Source organism: Polypterus senegalus, chromosome 4 (genome assembly GCF_016835505.1).
Source record: "Polypterus senegalus isolate Bchr_013 chromosome 4, ASM1683550v1, whole genome shotgun sequence".
In the NCBI taxonomy this organism is placed as follows: Eukaryota; Metazoa; Chordata; class Cladistia; order Polypteriformes; family Polypteridae; genus Polypterus; species Polypterus senegalus.
In genome coordinates, this window is record NC_053157.1 from 22,195,338 (window position 1) to 22,219,098 (window position 23,761).

Here is a 23,761-nt window from a genome sequence, read left to right on the forward strand (position 1 = left end):
GGAGGCGGCAGAGGAGAAAGAAAGAAAGAAAGAAAGGTACTGAGCAGTAGTGTTGTGCTTGCTAACTGTATACTACGCTCTGACGTGGGGAGCAGGAAATAGAGCTTCCCCACGAGAAATAAGCTAAGTGTTATTTTGCACTTGTGTGTCTCTATACCTGTCTGTCTCTGGGTTTGGGGAGCTGTTTGTTCCCGTGGCTTTCAAACTACCCAGTGTGGTTTGTAGCGATAGTGGAGAATATGGTTTATTCTCTTGTTTTCATTGAAAACAGAGATCACAATCTTGCTGATAGAATGGACATCTATGAGGACCAAGGTAACAAATATCAAAAATATACACTCTTATCTTGTAATGTACATGTCAAGTCATCCAAATGTATGCTCAAAATGTGCAAAATAATAAAGCTATGCCACCCAATGGATTGTGGGCACTGGGATAACCCAAAAACCAAGAGGCTATCTTTCTATTTTATAATTTGCAATGTTTTATTTTCTTACCTCTAGTGCCTCCTTTCTTATTGATCCTTTGGGAACCACAATCAGACACAATGATCCACAGTGCAGACGTATCATGCCCTTTAACAATCAAATTTATTTAGAAATATTAAAACCATTAAAATACTCCCCATACAGTCCCTAAATAAAACTCCATGTCCCCCCAGTCTCCAATCACTCATTTAGCAGGCAAAGAGTGCCAGTCAACTAGAGAGAAGAATCAAATTCCAGACACATTTTTATGCCCTCTGTCATTCAGTTGAAAAACAAAAGATCTAAACAAAGTACGGGCATCAATTATTTGATCCAAAGTGGGGAACTGCTTTGTCAGTATCAGTAGCCCGGTCCCCGGTTTCAAAGACTTTTAATTGATTGATGGTGGTTACGTCCTTCCAAAAAAACTTCAGCGCCAGTTCTAACACCCGGTCAGCTCCGAAAACAATTCTCCAGGAGTCCAAATCGTCTTGATGATTTTCCTCCAGCCGTCTACACTGTCTGTACTATCGCATTTCCTCCGGGCTTCTTCATACTCCTCTTGTTCATGCTTTCTCAAAAGTCGCTTTTTTATCAAACTCCCAATCCAATTATTAATACCACAATTTCCAAGACCCATGAAAATGCATAACAACACTCAACACACCGCAAAGTGCAAATCTGCATCAATCAACTGAATGGCGCACATCTCTCTATTATGCAAAAAAAATCTTGGGACAAGATGAGACTTTTTTTCCTGCAACGAGGCGTGATCTGTTGAAGAGAGACAGAGAGACACTTTCACGTCCCACGAAACAGTCAAGTCACGTCATACTTACAACCTTTGGAAGCAAGTCCCGTCATCTAACCTCTTAGTTGTTGGAATGCTTTTGGCAGACACACTTCCTGTGCTCTCTTTTCTTAAAAAATTTGGGGCCAGAAAAAGACAAAGTAGAACGTCGTAAAGAATTCAAAAACGTTGGTGCGATACACATGCAGAGCAGGTTAGAGATAATGGAAGTTGGAAAATTGTAAAGTCAAATAAAAATGATAGTAAAGATCACATTAGCGCAAAAAAATGGAAAATATTACTCGGTGAAATAATGGAACAGCAAAAAGAGATCGAATAGTTTTTGAGGATGTCTGGGGGAGAAGAGAGACAAGGCAGTGAGACAAAAGGACAGCTGCTGTACAGGCTTTTAAACATTTGAAGAGCTGCATGAAATGATCACGCGGCACGGCAACAGCAGCAAGCCAGCAGCTGATCAAGCAAAGAGGAGGTAAAAAAAACAACTGTGTTTGTATCCCATTATATCACCATTTAAGAGGGGTTTTGGAGGAGCGACGGCGTCTCCTTGGGGTGTGTTCAGCCCCCCTCTTCACAATGGCATGTAGCGCAGGCGGAGGGTGGTTTTTGGTAGTTGGCGAGCAAAGCGAGCAGGGGGCGAAGCCCCTTAGTTAAATAACAAAACAAATACTCTATACAACATGAACACAGTGACAAATTGTGACAAATCCCTCACAAACTTTCCAAAATGAATGTCAAGCCCCAAGTAGGAGTCTTGATTTGGTGGAGGTCTTCCACTATCTGGTCACTTCTCCTACTTTTTAGGAACTTATTGACTGTGCTACAATATACTGAGGAGATTGGATGTCCTTTTCAAAGTAATATCAGCTTTTATCTCTGGTCAGAAATGTCCCTGAACTCGTATCTGATGAAGTGTGAGTGAGACATTTCTGGGAACCACAAAGCAGTGGTTCTCAGCCTTTTTGGACCTGAGACTGAGATGTATCTATTTTTGTTCAATGATTACCAATATTTGTAATATAAAACTAGTCATTATTTTCCCCTGAAAGGCACACATTAACAAACAGCAGTAATACTGTGGTGTGAAAAAGTATTCAATCCCTTTGAAAGTAATCATTATTTTCTGCATGACCAAAAGATTTATGCACATATTTATCCATTCAGTTTTCTTAATGGGAACTCTCTAACAACACAATTCCAAAGTCAAAATAAACCACTTTCTGTAGATATTTAACTGAAGAATAAAAGTTCAAAGTTGATTCTGGGGTTCGTCAGGGCTGTGTTCTGCTCATACTCTGTTCATAGCTTGTATGGATTGGGTGTTGGGGAAGGTCGTGAGGTCCAGCGGCTGTGGAGCATCTGTTGGTGAAGAAAGATTCACAGATCTTGACTTTGCTGATGATGCTGTTTTCTTCGCGGAGTCAATGGAAGTAGTAATATGTCAGGTGGGGTCTGTCAAAATTTAATCCAATTTGATTGATGAGATTAAGCCCCGCCCCTTTTTAATTAATGCCCGGAAGTCCCGCCCCTACAACCACCTGTTGTTTTGTTGACCTTTGATGACCTTTCCGGAAGCCCCCTCCCCCAACCACCTGTTCAGCCACCTGTTTGCCCACTTCTTGCCCCCGCCCCTAACCACCTGTTCGTTCCTACTTTCTGTCAAGGGTAATTGATGGATGCCCCCACCCCTTGAACCCCCATGCTTGGCCACCTGCCCTGAACCATCTCGGTAGGGCAAGTCCAGACATGCCCAAGGGCTGCTAGGCCCCGCCGCCCCCCCTTGAACCCATCACCCCAACCACTTCCCAGCCCCCCTCTTCCTAAGACAAGTTCAGGCATGTTGCAGCCGGACCCTGGACAAGTTCAGGCATGTTTCTATCCACACCCGGACTGAAGGGCCTGCCTAAGCCTCACCGATAGAATCCTTGTACCTCTGTAACTATTATTTTTAAAATATCTAAACTTTATCATTTGTATTTCTAGGCGTATGTGCAGGCAAGGTCATGTAGTTCGAAGCACACAGAAAGGATCTCTCTCTCTCTCTCTCGCTGTTCACACTGATCCCGGAGCGTAGCTAGAGCCGTCAGTGCAGGCCATATGCTCGGAGCTGTGTGTAAGTTCCCCCATCTCCTAACCCAGGCAGAGAAGCGCGCGATTGTCTTAACACAACTGCCAAAACCCCTCCTCCCCAGCCTGCATGTGTGTCAACAGCTGGGCGTAATTCTTCCATTCCCAAGACGCATGGGTCTTAAAAAGTTAAAGGCTTTCATGATGACGTGTAAAACACGAGATAAATAGCTCGATATAAGCCCTTTAAAAATCACACAGTTAAATAAGAAGCAGCAGAACCCTTTTAAATCATGTTTGAGATGTCTAAATGCTATATTAATGAATATATTTATAAATTGTATTAAAATCAATCTAAAACCATCCCTTGTTCTATCCATTTTAATCCTCCCCTCATGAAGAAATCCATTTAGATTTTTCTAAAACTTTGACTGCCTTAATCAGATCGGATATCTCGGGCTAGAGAAAGGAAATTTTAAAATACTCTTTGTCGACACCGCTTTTTGCAAAGCACAACGCACCCTCAACACCACCTCCGGCCGTCTAGAGCTAAGGTAATGGGTGTTGGGGAATCGGGGGCAATTCAGCTGTTTATGACCTCGTGGCCGAGGAAACTTTGGGAAAGGTGAAAAAGGTCTTACGGAGATGTGTACAGCTGTTTAAACAAATCTACGGGTTACAACGGAATCTATTAAACAAATTCTGGACTTTTCATCGCCCATCCAAAGTTGTTGTTTTTAAACACCGGACAACGGCCATTACACGGCTGTCCGGTTAAAATGATGGGGAAAATATCTGATATTACAGATCACAGGCGACACATTCCAAAACATCCAGCTCTTTCGGGTATATAAATAAGTGTTCAGACCGGTCCATTACTCAGCAGGCCGTTAATACTGAAAGAGGACACCGAATCTCGTCGGAAACATCAAGGATCACGGTATGGCATATTTTTGATTATTATATGCGCCAAACAAGTATTTTTTAGAAAACGGATGGATGAACCCTCATAGTTTATCCTTAATATGAATAATTTCTAAATTTAATCTCAAGTGCGTGCGTGCGCGCACTCGTGTGTAGGCGCATGAGCGCGTGCATGTGTACGTATAATATAAGATGCAGCATTTATATCCATCTATCAGCGTGTACGACGATTAATGTACAAATTCATAGGACTGAAGCAAACAATATTAGGTTTTTCATACCGAAACGGGCATTACAATCAAGTAGTTTTTGTCTCGGCGTCTGAAAATTCAAACAGAGCCTCTTCTCTAAGAATATTTAGTCATGGTTTAAAAGCGCAGGCCGGTTGTGTATCAGCTTTGGCGTAGTAAGAGGTCGGTATTCTGAACTACGTACAGAAGGGTCTCGTTTGTGAAATGCGTACTCTTTCGAATCGGAATTACTGTAGCAGGGGAATCTCTGCCCCGGGGTCTGCATGTTTTTAAAAGTCTGGGATATCGAAACATTTTAACTTTATAAACTCTCATTTGTTACAACCGGTTGGAGACAGCCTCCAATGATGAACGGGATCCAGGAGCATATATCGAAGCGAATGCTTAATTGACATAAGGCAACTGTGTTTTCATTCATTTCGCTAAATGAAAAGTAATTATTTTAATACAGAATAGTAGCCCCCCAAAAGCCGGGTGATTTTAGACGTGTGAGTAATATAATGAAGTTATTTTTAAAAGTAACCCCCACTGCACAAGACAGACAGATTCCACGTGTGTTTTAGGATTTGCTGTGGTGGTCAGTGATGATTTTTAACTTTTTCCTTAGCTCATTTCTATAACATAGGAGCAATTTGACAAAGGAAAACTCTGTAAATACACTCGTGCATTTAAACGGAGATTTAAGAAAGCAGGTTTCTACCTCAGACAGATTACTCACCTTATCCCAGTTTTGTTCATGCATGTAAAAGCACTCACTGTTGTTACACTAGCACAAAATTGATATTTTCTGTCTACTCAAAAAACTAAAATTATTTCTATTAACACAGGTGATAACTGGAAAACATTTCACTATTTTTAATTAAAAAGTTAAAAACAGAAAAGCCCAATTATGATTTTTGTTTTGTCATGCTAGGGTGACACTTTTGCCCTTTATACTCTCTCTTATGAAGACCTTAACACATATTCTTACCAAAATAGTTCATCACTTCCCAATTCCTGTAACTTCAGGTAATTAGACAGAGCTCCATAACTGGCATGAGAAAAGTATTATAGGTCAAATACACAGTGCCATGAAACAAAAGCACTGAACGCCACACAACCTGGTATTGCTAGATGTATTTTGTTACCTGGAAAAAACGAAACATTTTCAGTAGCCACATAAAATGACCGGTTGCTTTAACATGAAAATAAAGCATCTTTAGAAAATAAAGCATCTAAAAGCATCTTTGTAAAGGTCCAACTTTAAAACATAAGAAAAATCCTTGTTTCCAAAAGAGTTCTGCCCATTTTTCCAACAGTTTTCTTGACTGATCTTTGGAATCATCAGGGCCTTTCTGATTACATCCACCCAAACATAGCATATAGCTTTAATTTCTGTACTCCTTTTAAATGATAATAGCCAGTATAAAGCCCCTAAAGGAACTGGGTAGGAACTGGAGACATCTGAGATCTTCTGTCATATCTTTTTTTTGTGAACAGAGTTTTCATAAGTTTTAATTGCGCCCCCTAATGTTTTTTTGAAAGCATCCCACTAATACCGATATGTCCTTTTTTTAAAATTAATGATATACCATAGATGCATATTTTATTATAACTACTTAACTTTTATCTAACTCAATATTTATTTTTCTAGTATCAGAATGTAGTTTAAGTTATTTTGTTTTGGGTTCAATAGATGTATTTTTCATATTTTTGATTCTTTTCTTTTTTTCACATCTTTGTGCCCCCTTTTTGTTACTTCGTTCCCCCTGGGGGGCCATCCCCACAGTTTGAGAACTACGGTTGTAGGAGATTATTTGTAAAACACTCTGTGGCACTTCAAGCTAAATTAGATTTCCTTGGTTATTCAGTCGTCCATCGGTGTTCCATTTTTGTTATAAATTGTATTTAGTCTCTCTCTATTTACTAAACATTTTATGTTGAATAGAAAACAGTTATCTTGTTCAGGTTTTAATTTAAAACCACATTTTTATCAACAGGCTCTTTGGTACTCAGGATGCTTTGTATAATACAAGGTTTTAGAAATTTCTGTTAATGCTTGGTAAGAGCCTTCCATTTACATCAGTTATGAGCCCCTGAAAATAAGAATGGTTATAGTAGGTTATAGGTCCTGTACACTACAGGGCTGATGATTAGGCTTATGCTGGACACGTTAGGCAAATCAGGATGGAAAATTTTTAGTGAATAGTTACATAATATTATATGTGTTAGCACAAGGATTACAATTTTACTAAAACTTTGTGGTTTATTCTTTCTTTTAGGTAGTCAAGGTGATATAGGACAGCTATCATTGAAAACTGCTTTTCCCCTCTGTTTGTGAAAAAGCACCCTTTGTTTTAGCAGCGTTCAGGGTGAAGGGGACGTAAGTTTAAACTGTGATTCCAAGAGTCAACAAGTGTCTGCTGTCTTCTTGAATACGAGTCAAAGGACCAGGGTTTTTCCAAGGATCACAGTCAAGGGCAGAGTTAAGCTAGACATTATAATCCAAAATGTAACATTGACTCGACCATATCACAAATATAAGACAGTAAAAACTAAAATGTACAAATACTAAGTCACAGAGGAGATGAAAAAACATATTAAGACCGGATCAACAAGGGATCACCCCAAGTTCACAGCACACTACAACATAACCTACGTGTTCTGCGGTATATTATCAGCTAAACTGTCATCTATGTAGGCAGATTGGGCCTCCTTTGTGTCAAGAGCATTTTGATGGATGTCTCTTATTAGGGTCTGTGAAATGTACTTCTGCATAAAAAACCCTAAGGTCTCGGGAGTATGGTCATTGTGAATAGTTAATACAGAAAAGAGAATACAGAACACACGCCGCACTTGTCCTATCTCTTCTGAAAATCCCTAGTTGAATTTTGAACATCATGTCCTATGTTTGGTTAACACTGTGGACACAGGCGCTAGATCTCCGTCATATTGACCTTTAAAGAATAAAGATTATAGAATCTTTTGCACTCTCCATTACAAGATCCAGAGTACACGCAGGATGTTTGACAATTAAGCAAAGACCCTTTAGTTTGTCAGAATCATGGGGTTAGCGCACAGGTCCATATTCTAAAATATCATATCTATTTAGTTAGCATGTTGGCGCTGTTCATTTTCAATATACAGTGGTATACTTCCCTGTCAAAAGGTTAAAATAAAACAGAGATCCGAGATACTCCTATTGAATCAGCAACATTTGTTATTAAGTGTATAGGTTTGTCTTGCATTCTAATTCTTAAAGCTCTATCAAACTATTGTTAATTTCAAAGCAAAATGCAACCAATCATTTTGTTTACAACTAAATTAAATAATCCTTATAAATAGATCCCGGTGCTTGATAATACTTAACACTAATTGATATCATTAAATGATACTTCTGTGTTTTATTCAGGTTTGCTATTTAATATTTTTAATTTGCCTTTTTAAGTTTTATTAAAAAATGAACTTTAAGACATATTCAGACTATTCCAGACTGCATGTCAAAAAGCTTATTATTTATTTCAAAGGTTTCTTTTCGCTGGTTTTGTCACCTATCAATGTTTTTATACATCACAGCAGTTTTTCAAATTGTAATAACTCCTTTATAACTCCACTTTTTCATGTAATTATTTACTTCATAATTAACTTTTATTTATTTTGGCACAAAGTCCTTTACCATCAAGACTACCAGTCTAGTTCATATTCTAAACTCCAATATTTAATGTTCTTCCTGAATCAGGAGGAACACAAACCTGACTTTTAGTTCCAGATAAGGTTCATAACAATAACCGGCTCATGTCAATTAGCCTCATACTAGCAGATGTTAAATAATGTTTTACCCAACTCGTTGCAAACCGTGGAACTGCCTACATAGATGACAGTTTAGCTGATAATATACCTCAGAACACGTAGGTTCTGTTGTAGTGTGCTGTGAACTTGGGGTGATCCCTTGTTGATCCGGTCTTAATATGTTTTTTCATCTCCTCTGTGACTTAGTATTTGTAAACTTTAGTTTTTACTGTCTTATATTTGTGATATGGTCGAGTCAATGTTACATTTTGGAATAATAATGTCTAGCTTAACTCTGCTCCTGACTATGATCCTGGCACAAACCCTGGTCCTTTGACTCGTATTCAAGAAGATTGCAGACACTTGTTGACTCTTGGAATCACAGTTTAAACTTACATCCCCTTCACCCTGAATGCTGCTAAAACAAAGGGTGCTTTTTCAGAAACAGATGGAAAAGCAGTTTTCAATGATAGCTGTCCTATGTCACCTGGACTACCTAAAAGAAAGAATAAACCACAAAGTTTTAGTAAAATTTTAATCCTTGTGCTAACACATATAATATTATGTAACTATTCACTAAAAATTTTCCATCCTGATTTGCCTAACGTGTCCAGCATAAGCCTAATCATCAGCCCTGTAGTGTACAGGCTCCTATAACCTACTATAACCATTCTTATTTTCAGGGGCTCATAACTGATGTAAATGGAAGGCTGTTACCAAGCATTAACAGAAATTTCTAAAACTTTGTATTATACAAAGCATCCTGAGTACCAAAGAGCCTGTTGATGAAAATGCGGTTTTAAATTAAAACCTGAACAAGATAACTGTTTTCTATTCAACATAAAATGTTTAGTAAATAGAGAGAGACTAAATACAATTTATAACAAAATGGAACACCGATGGACGACTGAATAACCAAGGAAATCTAATTTAGCTTGAAGTGCCACAGAGTGTTTTACAAATAATCTCCTACAACCGTAGTTCTCAAACTGTGGGATGGCCAGGGGAAAGTAACAAAAAAGGGGCGCAAAGATGTGAAAAAAAGAAAAGAATCAAAAATATGAAAAATACATCTATTGAACCCAAAACAAAATAACTTAAACTACATTCTGATACTAGAAAAATAAATATTGAGTTAGATAAAAGTTAAGTAGTTATAATAAAATATGCATCTATGGTATATCATTAATTTTAAAAAAGGACATATTGGTATTAGTGGGCTACTTTCAAAAAAACGTTAGGGGGCGCGATTAAAACTTATGAAAACTCTGTTCACAAAAAAGATATGATAGAAGATATCAGATGTCTCCAGTTCCTACCCAGTTCCTTTAGGGGCTTTATACTGGCTATTATCATTTAAAAGGAGTACAGAAATTAAAGCTATATGCTATGTTTGGGTGGATGTAATCAGAAAGGCTATGATGATTCTAAAGATCAGTCAAGAAAACTGTTGGAAAAATGGGCAGAACTCTTTTGGAAACAAGGATTTTTCTTATGTTTTAAAATTGGACCTTTACAAAGATGCTTTTAGATGCTTTATTTTCTAAAGATGCTTTATTTTCATGTTAAAGCAACTGGTCATTTTATGTGGCTACTGAAAATGTTTCGTTTTTTCCAGGTAACAAAATACATCTAGCAATACCAGGTTGTGTGGCGTTCAGTGCTTTTGTTTTATGGCACTGTGTATTTGACCTATAATACTTTTCTCATGCCAGTTATGGAGCTCTGTCTAATTACCTGAAGTTACAGGAATTGGGAAGTGATGAACTATTTTGGTAAGAATATGTGTTAAGGTCTACATAAGAGAGTATAAAGGGCAAAAGTGTCACCCTAGCATGACAAAACAAAAATCATAATTGGGCTTTTCTGTTTTTAACTTTTTAATTAAAAATAGTGAAATGTTTTCCAGTTATCACCTGTGTTAATAGAAATAATTTTAGTTTTTTGAGTAGACAGAAAATATCAATTTTGTGCTAGTGTAACAACAGTGAGTGCTTTTACATGCATGAACAAAACTGGGATAAGGTGAGTAATCTGTCTAAGGTAGAAACCTGCTTTCTTAAATCTCCGTTTAAATGCACAAGTGTATTTACAGAGTTTTCCTTTGTCAAATTTCTCCTATGTTGTAGAAATGAGCTAAGGAAAAAGTTAAAATCATCACCACCACAGCAAATCCTAAAACACACGTGGAATCTGTCTGTCTTGTGCAGTGGGGGTTACTTTTAAAAATAACTTAATTATATTACTCACACGTCTAAAATCACCCGGCCTTTGGGGGGCTACTATTCCGTATTAAAATAATTACTTTTCATTTAGCGAAATGAATGAAAACACAGTTGCCTTATGTCTATTAAGCATTCGCTTCGATATATGCTCCTGGATCCCGTTCATCATTGGAGGCTGTCTCCAACCGGTTGTAACAAATGAGAGTTTATAAAGTTAAAATGTTTTGATATCCCAGACTTTTAAAAACATGCAGACCCCTGGGCAGAGATTCCCCTCTACAGTAAGCCGATTCGAAAGAGTACGCATTTCACAAACGGGACCCTTCTGTACGTAGTTCAGAATACCGACCTCTTACTACGCCAAAGCTGATACACAACCGGCCTGCGCTTTTAAACCATGCCTGAATATTCTCAGAGAAGAGGTTCTGTTTGAATTTTCAGACGCCGAGACAAAAACTACTTGATTGTAATGCCCGTTTCGGTATGAAAAACCTAATATTGTTTGCTTCAGTCCTATGAATTTGTACATTAATCGTCGTACACGCTGATAGATGGATATAAATGCTGCATCTTATATTATACGCACACATGCACGCGCTCATGTGCCTACACACGAGTGCGCGCACGCACGCACTTGAGATTAAATTTAGAAATTATTCATATTAAGGATAAACTATGAGGGTTCATCCATCCGTTTTCTAAACATACTCGTTTGGCACATATAATTATCAAAAATATGCCATACCGTGATCCTTGATCTTCCCGACAAGATTCCGAGTCCTGTTTCAGTATTAACGGCCTGCTGAGTAATGGACTGGTCTGAACACTTACTTATTTACCCGAAAGAGCTGGATGTTTTGGAATGTGCCCGGTAATCTGTAATAACAGATGCTTACCCATCATTTTAACCGGACATCCGTGTAATGTCCCGGTGTTTAATTCCACACCTTTGGATTGACGAAGAAAGGTCCAGAATTTGTTTAATAGAATCCATTGTAACCCGTAGATTGCTTTAAACAGCTGTACACATCTCCGTAAGACCTTTTTCACCTTTCCCAAAGTTTGCTCGGCCACGAGGTTAAGGGCCATAAATGGCTGAATTGCCCCCGATTCCCCAACACCCATTACCTTAGCTCTAGGGTGCGTTGTGTTTTGCAAAAGCGGTGTTTGACAAAGAGTATTTTAAAATTTCCTTTCTCTAGCCCGAGATATCCGATCTGATTAAGGCAGTCAAAGTTTTAGAAAAAACTAAACGGATTTCTTCATGAGGGGAGGATTTAGATTGATTTTAATACAATTTATAAATATATTCATTAATATAGCATTTAGACATCTCAAACGTGATTTAAAAGGGTTCTGCTGCTTCTTATTTAACTGTGTGATTTTTAAAGGGTTTATATCGAGCTATTTATCTTGTGTTTTACACGTCATCATGAAAGCCTTTAACTTTTTAAGACCCATGCGTCTTGGGAATGGAAGAATTACGCCCAGCTGTTGAGAAACACGCGGGCTGGGGAGGAGGGGTTTTGGCAGTTGTGTTAAGACAATCGCGCTCTTCTGTGCCTGGGTTAGGGGATGGGGGAACTTACACACAGCTCCGAGCATATGGCCTGCACTGACGACTCTAGCTACGCTCCGGGCTCAGTGTGAGCAGCGAGAGAGAGAGAGAGATCCTTTCTGTGTGCTTCGAACTACATGACCTTGCCTGCACATACGCGTAGAAATACAAATGATAAAGTTTAGATATTTTAAAAATAATAGTTACAGAGGTACAAGGATTCTTACCCAAAGCAATATTGGCAGTAACGGCGACAAGTTAGATCGGTCCGGCCGGAGCATGTGTGTGTGTATGTCCTCGGAAAAATGTCCCAGGAAGTGGAGGGGCCAGACATCAGGTGCTGTCTATCGGTGAGGCTTAGGCAGGCCCTTCAGTCCGGGTATGGATAGGAACATGCCTGAACTTGTCTTAGGAAGAGGGGGGCTGGGAAGTGGTTGGGGGTGATGGGTTCAAGGGGGGCAGGGGGTGGGGCCTAGCAGCCCTTGGGCATAACTGGACTTGCCCTACCGAGATGGTTCAGGGCAGGTGGCCAAGCAGGGGGGCGGGGGCATCCATCAATTACCCTTGACAGAAAGTAGGAACGAACAGGTGGCTGAACAGGTGTTGGGGGAGGGGACTTCCGGAAAGGTCATCAAAGGTCAACAAAACAACAGGTGGTTGTGGGGGCGGGACTTCCGGTCATCAATTAAAAAGGGGCAGGGCTTAATCTCATCAATCAAATTGGATTAAATTTTGACAGAACCCACCTGACATATTACTACTAATGGAGGCTCTGATTGGGGCGCTTGAGAGACTGAGTGAGGAGTCTGAGTGTCTGGGCTTACGAGTGTTCTGAATAAAAACCAAGATCCAGGCCTTTAATGCCCTGTTGGCCACAGCCATCAGCAGTGTGTCTGTCTGCTGAGAGTGTGTCGACCTTATCGAGAGGTTTACTTACCTTGGCAGTGACATTCATGTCTCTGGTGACTCTTCGTATGAAGTCAGTAGATGGATTGGGAGAGCATGGGGGGGTCATGAGGTCGCTGGAATGGGGTCTGTGACGCTCCTGATATCTTTGCGAAAGGACGAAGGTCCAAATCTTTAGAGTCCTAGTGCCTCCTGTCTTGCTATATGGTTGTGAGACATGGATGCTATCCAGTGACCTGAGACAAAGACTGGACTCCTTTGGTACTGTGTCTCTCTGGAAAATCCTTGGGTACTGTTGGTTTGATTTTGTGTCGAATGAGCAGTTGCTCATGGCATCCTGAATGAGGCACATTACCTGCATTGTGAGGGAGCGTTAGTTACGGTACTACGGCCATGTGGCGCGCTTCCTTGTGGGTGATCTAGCTCATAAGATCCTCATTGTTAGGGACCCAAGTGGCTGGACCAGGCCAAGGGGTCGCCCACGTAACACCTGGCTCTGGCAGATAGAGGGTCATTTCTGAAGGGTTAGACTAGACCGCATGTCTGCCTCGGGGGGTTGCCAACCAGGATCCTGGGTTGTTTCAAGGTGTAGTGGGTGCGGCAATGCACTGTACCAGTGCATGCTCCCCAACTTAACTTGACTTGACTTAGTGTTTGCCCAAGAATTTAAGCCCTAAACATTCATATGTCGAGAACCCTTTTGCTGCAATAACATCCTTCATTCTTTTGGGTGTGTAGATGTGCCCCAGTTTCTTGCAGATTGTTCAGGAGTGACTCTTCATCATTCTTCTTGGCAGAGTTGATAGAGATCCTCTTAGTAGGCGGGGTGGCACCTCTGGACAGCAGTTTTTAAATACTGCCACAGATTCTCAATAGGGTTAAGATCAGCGATTTAACTTGGCCATTCCAAAACATTCACTTTTCTGTTTCAGAACCATTCCAGTGTCGCTTTGGCCTTATGTTTAGGGTCATTGCCATGGTGAAAGATGAATCTTCTCCCTAAACATAAATTCACAGCAGACTGGAATAAGTTCTCCTGCAGTATTGTGCGTATTTGTGTCCATCCATTGTCACTTCAACTCTGACAAGATCCCAAGTCCCAGCACATTAAAAACACTGTAGGTATGGTGTTTCTTGAGACATGGGCAGTATTAGTTTTACTCCACACCTACCTCTTTGAAGTTTGGCCAAAAAGTTCTGTTTTGGTCTCATCTGACCATAAAACCTTCTCCCACAGCTCAACTGGGTCTTTTTAACAAATGCCATATATGCTTTTATGTAAACCTCCTTAAGGAATGGCTTCTTTCTTGCTTCCATCCTGTTGAGGCATGTTGTATGGAGAACCCTTGAAATTGTGGACCCCTGCACTTTCACTCCAGTTTCAGCTGTGGTCGCTGAAAACCAGGAAGAACAGGGAACGGACACCAATGTAAAGTAAAAAGCAATTTCTTTATTCTTGGTGAGCAGGAGGCCGCAGCAGCTGTCAGCTCAGTTAGCTACAGGCAGCCTCCCGTCAGCAGGGAGTTTCCCTCTTTTTATAACCAGCTTGTTTATTAAACAAAAAGAGGAAATATGGCAGTTCATTTTGAGGTCACACATAGATTGATAAAGCTTGTGGTCACACCCTGGATTGGTACGTGCAGAAGCGCACAGTGTTTCTTACAGATAAAACAGTTATCAGCACACTCACAGTCTTAAGCAATACGCCCTTGTCAGCACCACACACACACAAGACCAGTTGCAGAAATTTCTTATCCTAACTCTCACAGGGTGTGTGCAACTTCAGCAGATTACACAATACTTCCTCATTCTTCGTACGCACATAGCTTATACAATATCAAAGGTTACATAAAGTTAGTTCAATACATTACATTAATAGAAGGGAGACCGGAGGGTGTGTTCCAACTACAGAGGGATCACACTCCTCAGCCTCCCTGGAAAAGTCTATTCGGGGGTTCTGGAGAGGAGGGTCCATCAGATAGTTGAACCTCGGATTCAGGAGGAACAGTGTGGTTTTCGTCCTGGTTGTGGAACAGTGGACCAGCTCTATACCCTTAGCAGGGTCCTGGAGAGTGCATGGGAGTTTGCCCAACCAGTCTATATGTGTTTTGTGGACTTGGAAAAAGCATTCGACCGTGTCCCACGGGGAATCCTGTGGGAGTTGCTCCAGGAGTATGGGGTACCAGACCCCCTGGTAAGAACTGTTCGGTCTCTGTACAACCGGTGTCAGAGCTTGGTCTGCATTGCCGGCAGTAAGTCGAGCGCTTTTCCAGTGAGAGTTAGACTCCGCCAGGGCTGCCCTTTGTTGCCGATTCTGTTTATGGACAGAATTTCTAGGCGCTGCCAGGTTGTTGAGGGGGTCCGGTTTGGTGGACTCAGGATTGGGTCACTGCTTTTTGCAGATGATGTTGTCCTGTTTGCTTCATCAGGCCGTGATCTTCAGCTCACTCTGGATTGCTTTGCAGCTGAGTGTGAAGTGACTGGGATGGGAATCAGCACCTCCAAATCTGAGACCATGGTCCTCAGCCGAAAAAGGGTGGAGTGCCCTCTCAGGGTTGGGAGTGAGATCCTGCCCCAATTGGAGGAGTTCAAGTACCTCGGGATCTTTTTTACGAGTGAGGGAAGAATGGAGAGTGAGATCGACAGGCAGATCGGTGCAGCATCCGCAGTGATGCGGGCTCTGCATCAGTCTGTCGTGGTGAAAAAGGCCATCGGACCTTACTTATTCTATGTTAGTTAATGTTGACTTATGTTTATTTTTTATTGTGTCTTCTATTTTTCTATTCTTCATTTTGTAAAGCACTTTGAGCTAAATTTTTTTGTATGAAAATGTGCTATATAAATAAATGTTGATTGATTGATTGATTGAAAACATAGATTGCAATTCAGATTGTGGATCGTGATTTTGTGTTAAGGTTTATGATATGATTTTTTGGAAAGCTCGATCACCCCTAATTTGAATAATCAAGTTTTCAAATTTATATAGGATTAATTAACCCTTTGGCGAGCTACTTGGAAAGGGGTTGCAAGCTACCAGTATCTTGTGAGCGACGTGTTGGAGACCCCCAGTTTAGAAGGACGGCATGTTCTAGTAAGAGTCTGGGAGCTGTGATGAACCTTCCACTTTCTGATCATCGATCCAACAATGCTTAACAGGACATTCAAACTCTGATATTTTTGCAGCCATTTCTGTCTTGTGTATTTCAATGACATATCAGCAGAACGTTCCTTAATCTTGATTGTTGCAGTCATTATCCAACAAAGATGATAGCCCTTAGAAAAGGGGCTTTTTATATCCGGTGAGATACAAAGGACTCACAAGTAGGACCTAATTATGTTTAATTATGACTGTCACGTTTGTGTCATTTGGGATTCATTTGTCATTTATGTAAACCTGGAGCTTCCAAGCACAGGGGTTTAAATACGTATGCAAACATTGGCTTTTGAGTTTTGCTTCTTCAGTTAAATATCCACAGAAAATGGTTTACTTTGACTTTGGAAATGTACTGGTATAACGTAAGAGTTCACATTAAAAATATTGAATGGCTGCAGAAAATTATAATGACTTTCAGAGGGACTGAGTACTTTGCACACCACTGTACATATTCAACATTTAATCATAGCATGTATAACAGATTAAATACGCACAGCACTTGTCCAAAAATAACTCAACTCTCCATTTTTCAATACTGAATACAATTTATTGCCCATTTGCCTTTTTAAAGGGTAACGTGGGATTCTCTAATTCTCACAATCAAAGGTAAGTGAAGAGAGCGCAGAGAGGAAGACGTTTTAGTTTTCTGCCGGCTAACTCGTCCGGAACTTCATTTATTTCACTAAGCAAGACAAGCCGTTCTGTAATTGTGTGAGTTTCTTATGGTTGGCAGTTAGGTGTGCAACAAGGTGATGCCTGGAGTGCCTGCTGACTTGTTGTACAAACACACTAGAATGCTTTTTGTGAAGCCTCAGGGTTTTGATTTTATTCATTTCACAACGTTGAAGGATTTACTTCTGTAAGTAATCATGCTTTGTTTCCGAAGTGTGATATTTAAAAAATAGTTTTTTTATACTCTTTGAATTGTGAAATGCCCCTAAATTCATTGAATGTCTCTTTGCATGTGAAAGTTTGTAACTGGATGTGATCAATTTTTTTAATTGTATAGGTGTAATATACTGATCTAAAAGTAGGCTTGCATTAGTCATGATTCAGTTTGGTTCGCTGAACTAGATAATTAAAAACCATTGTAACATACATTTTTCAGAGCCAGTGATAGCAAGGAGTACAATAAATGTATACTTCATCATCCCAGTGACAAGAACACTTTGAATGGTGAATGAGATTCATAAGGAAACTCCACTCCAGCTGCAGGTACCATTAGTTTGTGAGTTAGCAGCATTCTGATTTCAAGAAAGCTCTTCTTTTGCTCAGTCGTGTGGTAAAGTAAGGTTTACAAAAGACTATTGAACAATAACGGTCATTATAAAATGTGCCCTAATAATAAATTGTAATGCCACCATCATATTCTTTCAGCTTGTATTTTATTAGCTCATATCAAAACCAGATATCAAAGGCACATTCCCTGCATTTTGACACAAGAAGCAACGGAGACTCTGCCATGGTCCAACATGACTTGACCCCAAATTCAGGTGGAAGGTAGAACAAAATAAAATAATTAAATTCCTCTTAGTTTCTGTCATTATCAGTAATAATGAATGCTAATATGCTTATAACTGCATAGAAGAATTGGCATCTATGCTGTTGGGATTGCAGCACACATAGTTGACTAAGTGGTGTGAGGCCTCCAAAGTAGAACCAAAAAGCAGGCCAGATTCCCTTCTAGCCTGCCGAGATAAGGCCCACTGAATGCCTACACTGATAGCTGGCTTCAGCCTACACTGTGTCAAATGTGCCTTGGCTTCAAAAATTAAAGTAAATAACAAAAAAAATATATATATATATATATATATATATATATATATATATATACTAATAAAAGGCAAAGCCCTCACTCACTCACTCACTCACTCACTCACTCACTCACTGACTCATCACTAATTCTCCAACTTCCCGTGGGGTGGAAGGCTGAAATTTGGCAGGTTCATTCCTTACAGCTTCCTTACAAAAGTTGGGCAGGTTTTATATCGAAATTCTACGCGTAATGGTCATAACTGGAAGCTGTTTTTCCATTTACTGTAATGGAGATGAGCTTCAACGCCGTGGGGGCGGAGTTTCGTGTGACATCATCACGCCTCCCACGTAATCACGCAGTACATAGAAAACCAGGAAGACCTCCAAAAAGCGCTGAAGAAAACATGCATTATATAATTGAGAAGGCAGCGAAACAATAAGAAGCGAGCGAGTGACATATACAACCATATTCATGAGTTCTGCTACTGAAACAAAGCACGATGTAAACCTACACTTTAAATTAAGTTCATAGACAGGCTGCGCTGGCGTTTGTAATTTAGTGCCTGCCCATATAAGGCCGTCCGTCAGCGGCAATCCAATAGCAAACTGCCACGGGTAAATATTCACGGGTGAAGGACTGTGCTTATGGAGAGGAAGATGAGATGGTCAGGGTGGTGTTTGACACAAACTCAGCGAAACTGCGAGAGAAAGTTTTAAGTGCCAGGACTAAGGTAACATTAAATACAGCCATGGACATAGCACGAGATGGCACCAGCACAGCTGGGAACCTTCGATGCATGTACACCGAGTGGCTCACGTGAACTGACGCAGTGCACAGACAAAAAGCAACAGTTCCAAAGAGCTGAACAAAACCGAATTACACAATTGAAAAGGCAGCAAAAATATGAAGCGTCTCATACATACAAGCATATTCATAAATCCAACTACTGCGAAAACAAAGCACACGTTGGAAAAAGTCAATGTCCCGCTAAAGGAAGACAGTGTAAAAAAACCCGTGCATGCAGTGTGTCAGGTCTCAGATAAAGAAGAAGACGAGCTGTTTATTGATGCAGTAAGAAACGAATCGATGAATGAAACCTGTCATCTTTACAATGATTGACAAACACGGAATGTAACTTGAACACAACACATCCTACAAATACGAACCTGATTGAAAGAAATAATGATAATCAAATCATTGATGACAGCAACACTCAGTAACACTCACAAAACAAATACTGTATATTGACAGTCATGTTACGTTATTTTTAAAATGTTCCCTTTTCTTTTCTAGCTTTTTAACACACTACGCTCCTGCTGCGCTGGTATATATGTATATATATATATATATATAACCCGATCTACATACTCGAATAATGGATACTTTATTCGCCATCAATGATTGTTTTGGTAAAGCCATACTCAGTGTATTCATTAGATGAATGGTAAAAAAGTAAGAGCGAGGGGAGGATGACTTATTGAGGCATGCAGGCTGTAGTCTTGGCGTCAACTCTATCTGAATTGCGCGATCACATTTGAAAAAATATATCTTTCAAGTTCTATTTAGTCCATATGTGTCAAACTCAAGGGTCGCGGGCCACATCCAGCCCGGCGTAATTATATCCGCCCGAGATCATTTTATATACTGTATTATTGTTATTAATGGCCCGGGTATATGAAGTGCTGGTAACACAATAAACTACAGATCCCATAATGCAGCGCTTCAGCTGCCTTGCCGAACACTTACCGCGTTAATCAAGTCTACCTTAAGATGCTGCAAGTTATTCCGAAGCTAGCTCACACGATGCTGAAGAGAAAAGTTGATTCTGAAAATAGAGCCTTTAAAACCGATGGGAGGCTGAGTATATGTTTACTGAACCCGTGTGTCTCATTTGTGGAGCTAATGTGGCTGTAATTACAGAATTTAATCTAAGACGGCACTATGAGACAAAACATCAGGGTAACCTCAATGCAATGCAGAAGATACAGAAAGCAGAAGAATTAAATAAGAATCTGACACTTCAGCAGACGTTTTTACCCGTGCACAATCACAAAGTGATTTCAAGTGAAGCTGCTTTTATGGGAGACACAAATGCACCAGTGCACCTTGCCCCACTTTCTGAGCAAAGACAACTGAATGATTTGATTTGTTATTGCTGAAAGGAACACATTTTATTTATATTTCCAGGTTTTGTTATGCAGCATGTTCATATTTGAATTTGTATAATTTTGACAAGATATATTTTTATGGAGAGCAAAATCTTTTGGGATATTTAAAATCTAAGTTTATTTTTTATATAAAATTACATAAGAGTAAAGAAATGTGAATGTTTGTTCTTTTAACGTTTACTTTATTTCTAACTTGTATAATTTAGACAGGATATATTTTTATGGAGAGCAAAATATTATAAGTTGTTTAAGGTTTGAGTTGATTTATTCACGAATAATATTCCTGTCTGTTTTTACCATTCCTACCAAAGATATTTCTGTCGACTAAATAAAAATTCCTTCTATTTAAAATTTAAATAGAACTTGAACAAATATGATAGTTCATAATATCCACGCAGACTTGCATGTAAGAGCGGGAGTCATCCGTTTTAACAAGCAGCGTATTGCACTGATACGAAATAGCTGTGTGTGTATATATGTAGATATGTATGTATATGTATATATATGTTTATATATGTGTGTGTGTATGTATATATATATACTGTATATGTATTTGTGTGTATATATGTGTGTGTATGTATGTATGTGTGTGTGTATATGTATGTGTATATATGTAGATATGTATATATGTATATATATATGTGTATATGTATAAATATGTATATATATATATATTTTTATGTGTGTGTGTGTGTAAATATATATATATATATATATATATATATATATATATATATATATATATATATATATATATGACAACAACACTCATCACTCACAACAGTGACAAAACAATTACATTGACAATCATGTTACGTTATTTTCAAAATGTTTCCTTTTCTTTTCATTGCTTCTTTAACACACTACTTCTCCGCCAAGCTGGTATTTTGTTAGTATATATATATATATATATATATATATATATATACATACAGTGGAACCTTGGTATACGTCCTTAATCCATTCCAGATCCTTGGACTTATACTAAACAGGACGTATACCAAACAAATTTTTCCCATAAGAAATAATGGGAAAATGATTAATCCGTTCCCATGAAAAAAAAAATCCTATTGCTATTGGCATATTATACATTGATGGGGTTGTATAAAATAATTTAAACACTGCTTAATACTAAAATACATAAATACAAAAGCAATTAGATGAAATAAATGAAAATTTTACCTCATTTTACTTTTTAATAACATCTTTGTTGTTCACAATCGTAGATACCGTCGTTCTCGGCAAATGGTATGCAACAGCCATGTCCCGGATACGTATGCCACCGTCATACTTTTCAACAATCAATTCAAATTTACATGAAAAAAACACAAAATCACGTTGTCACGATGCAGGTTTGCTGTATGCTCCCATCTGCTGCCGGGGAGTCCTTGAACCCCACACCGTCGGTAATGTGCCTCACTGCTAAGCTCATCGGTAAAGCAAGGGAATGGTGAAAAAGTGCAAAGTGCTTTTATTAAAACAATTAACAAAACAAGGTGTTCAAATTAAAGTGCAGTCTCCAAAGTTCCAATAAATAATCCATAAAATCAGAACTGAAACGTGGAGGTTAAAAACAATAGAAAAAAGTCTTCTTAAAAACAACAAAGTTAAAATAGAGCAGGAAGCATTCTTTAAAAATAAAAAAAATAAAAAAAAAAACAAGAAGAAGCCCGGTGCCTTTTTACCAGGCGGCCCCCTGCTTCCCAAAAGGGGAGTCGCCCTACTTGCAGCTGACGTTAACTCTGCCTACTTCACTCGCTTGCTCACTCGCTTTCTCTCTCTCTCTCTCACTCACTCACTCAACCTCCCGTCTGTTCTTTCTTTTTCCTCCCCTTCTAGCCGACTCGCGCTTCTGTTTATCAAGATAAGCAGCCCCAGGAACAATCATGAATGTGGACGGTCCCTCACAAGTGCACTTTGGTGAGAAACGCCCACATCGCTAATCGCCCTGACAACCTTCAGCCTCATAACCACCACGCCCCCTCACCAAGCTGCGAGCACGGTGATTATTTATTTTAAAGCTGGACTTTGACAGGAGCTGTGGACCCGCTATACCACACACGTGAAAGTTCACAGAGAGTTATAGCGCGGGTTGCTCACTGAATGCTAGCAACTGGCGCACTAACACTCGTGGGCAGTCGTGGCTTTGTCTCGAGAGAGGTAAACAAGGTTAGCACGCGAGTCGTATTACAAACAAATTGCCATGCACCAGGAGGATCCCAGGACCCACTGCACCAGTATAGGGACTGACAATGGGTCCAAGGCTTTCATCCCGGTACCTAATGGCAGTCAAGGTGTGTTTGTCTAGCCTGTAGAGGTCTGTGCATTCCTCCATGAATATTCCTCGCCAGACCATCACTGACCCACGACCGAAACCGGTTATATTGAAACGATGATACAGGCAGCATAACATTCACCACGGCTTCTCCAGACTCTTTCATGTCTGCCACATGTGCTCAGGGTTAACCTGCTCTCATCTGTGAAAAGCACAGGGCGCCAGTTGTGGACCTGCCAATGCTGGTATTCTATGTCAAATGAAATGCCAATCGAGCTCCACGGTGCCGGACAGTGAGCTCAGGGCCCACTAGAGATGTCGGGTCCTCAGGCCACCCTCATGAAGTCTGTTTCTGATTGTTTGGTCAGAGACATTCACACCAGTGGCCTGCCAGCTGGAGGTCATTTTGTAGAGATTACCCAAAAAAGATATAAATCGTTTGCAACTAGTGCAGAATGCAGCTGCTAGAATCCTAACTAGGAGAAGAAAATCAGAACACATTACTCCAGTTTTGATGTCACTACACTGGTTACCTGTGTCATTCAGAATTGACTTTAAAATTCTGCTTATGGTTTATAAAGCCTTAAATAATCTCGCCCCATCTTATATATCGGAATGTCTGACACCTTATATTCCAAATCGTAACCTCAGATCCTCAAATGAGTGTCTCCTTAGAATTCCAAGAACAAAACTTAAAAGAAGTGGTGAGGCGGCCTTCTGCTGTTATGCACCTAAAATCTGGAATAGCCTGCCAATAGGAATTCGCCAGGCTGATACAATAGAGGACTTTAAAACACTGCTGAAAGCACATTACTTTAACATGGCCTTTTTATAACTTCATTTTAATCGTAATTTAACTTAATCCTGATACTCTGTATCTTCAATTCATCATAACAACTATTCATGGTGGCTCTAAAATCGGTACTGACCCCTACTCTCTTTTCTGTTTCTTTTTCCGGTTTCTTTGTGGTGGTGGCCTGCGCCACCTCCACCTACTCAAAGCTTCATGATGCTCCAACAATGATGGACGGATTAAAAGGAAGAAGTCTACGTGACCATCATCATCATCAAGCCCTTCCGTGAGAACCCTAAATCCAAAGAGGACTGTTTCATTTATGTTAGGTAGAATGCCCAGAGGGGACTGGGCGGTCTCATGGTCTGGAATCCCTACAGATTTTATTTTTTCTCCAGCCGTCTGGAGTTTTTGTTTTTCTGTCCCCTGGCCATTGAACCTTACTCTTATTCGATGTTAATGTTGATTTATTTTTTTATAATTATGTCTTTCATTTTTCTATTCTTTAATATGTAAAGCACTTTGAGCTACTGTTTGTATGAAAATGTGCTATATAAATAAATGTTGTTGTTGTTGTTGTAGAGCTCTGGCAGTGCTCATCCTGTTCCTCCTTGCCCAAAGGATCAGATACCGGTCTGTCC

General features: G+C 39.7%; 1 protein-coding gene across 4 annotated transcripts in view; it reads left to right on the forward strand.

Moving 5' to 3' along the window:
* LOC120527179 (complement C1q tumor necrosis factor-related protein 3-like) overlaps window positions 1–23,761 on the forward strand; it is a 67,924-nt gene that overhangs the window by 18,176 nt on the left and 25,987 nt on the right. The window lies entirely within an intron of this gene.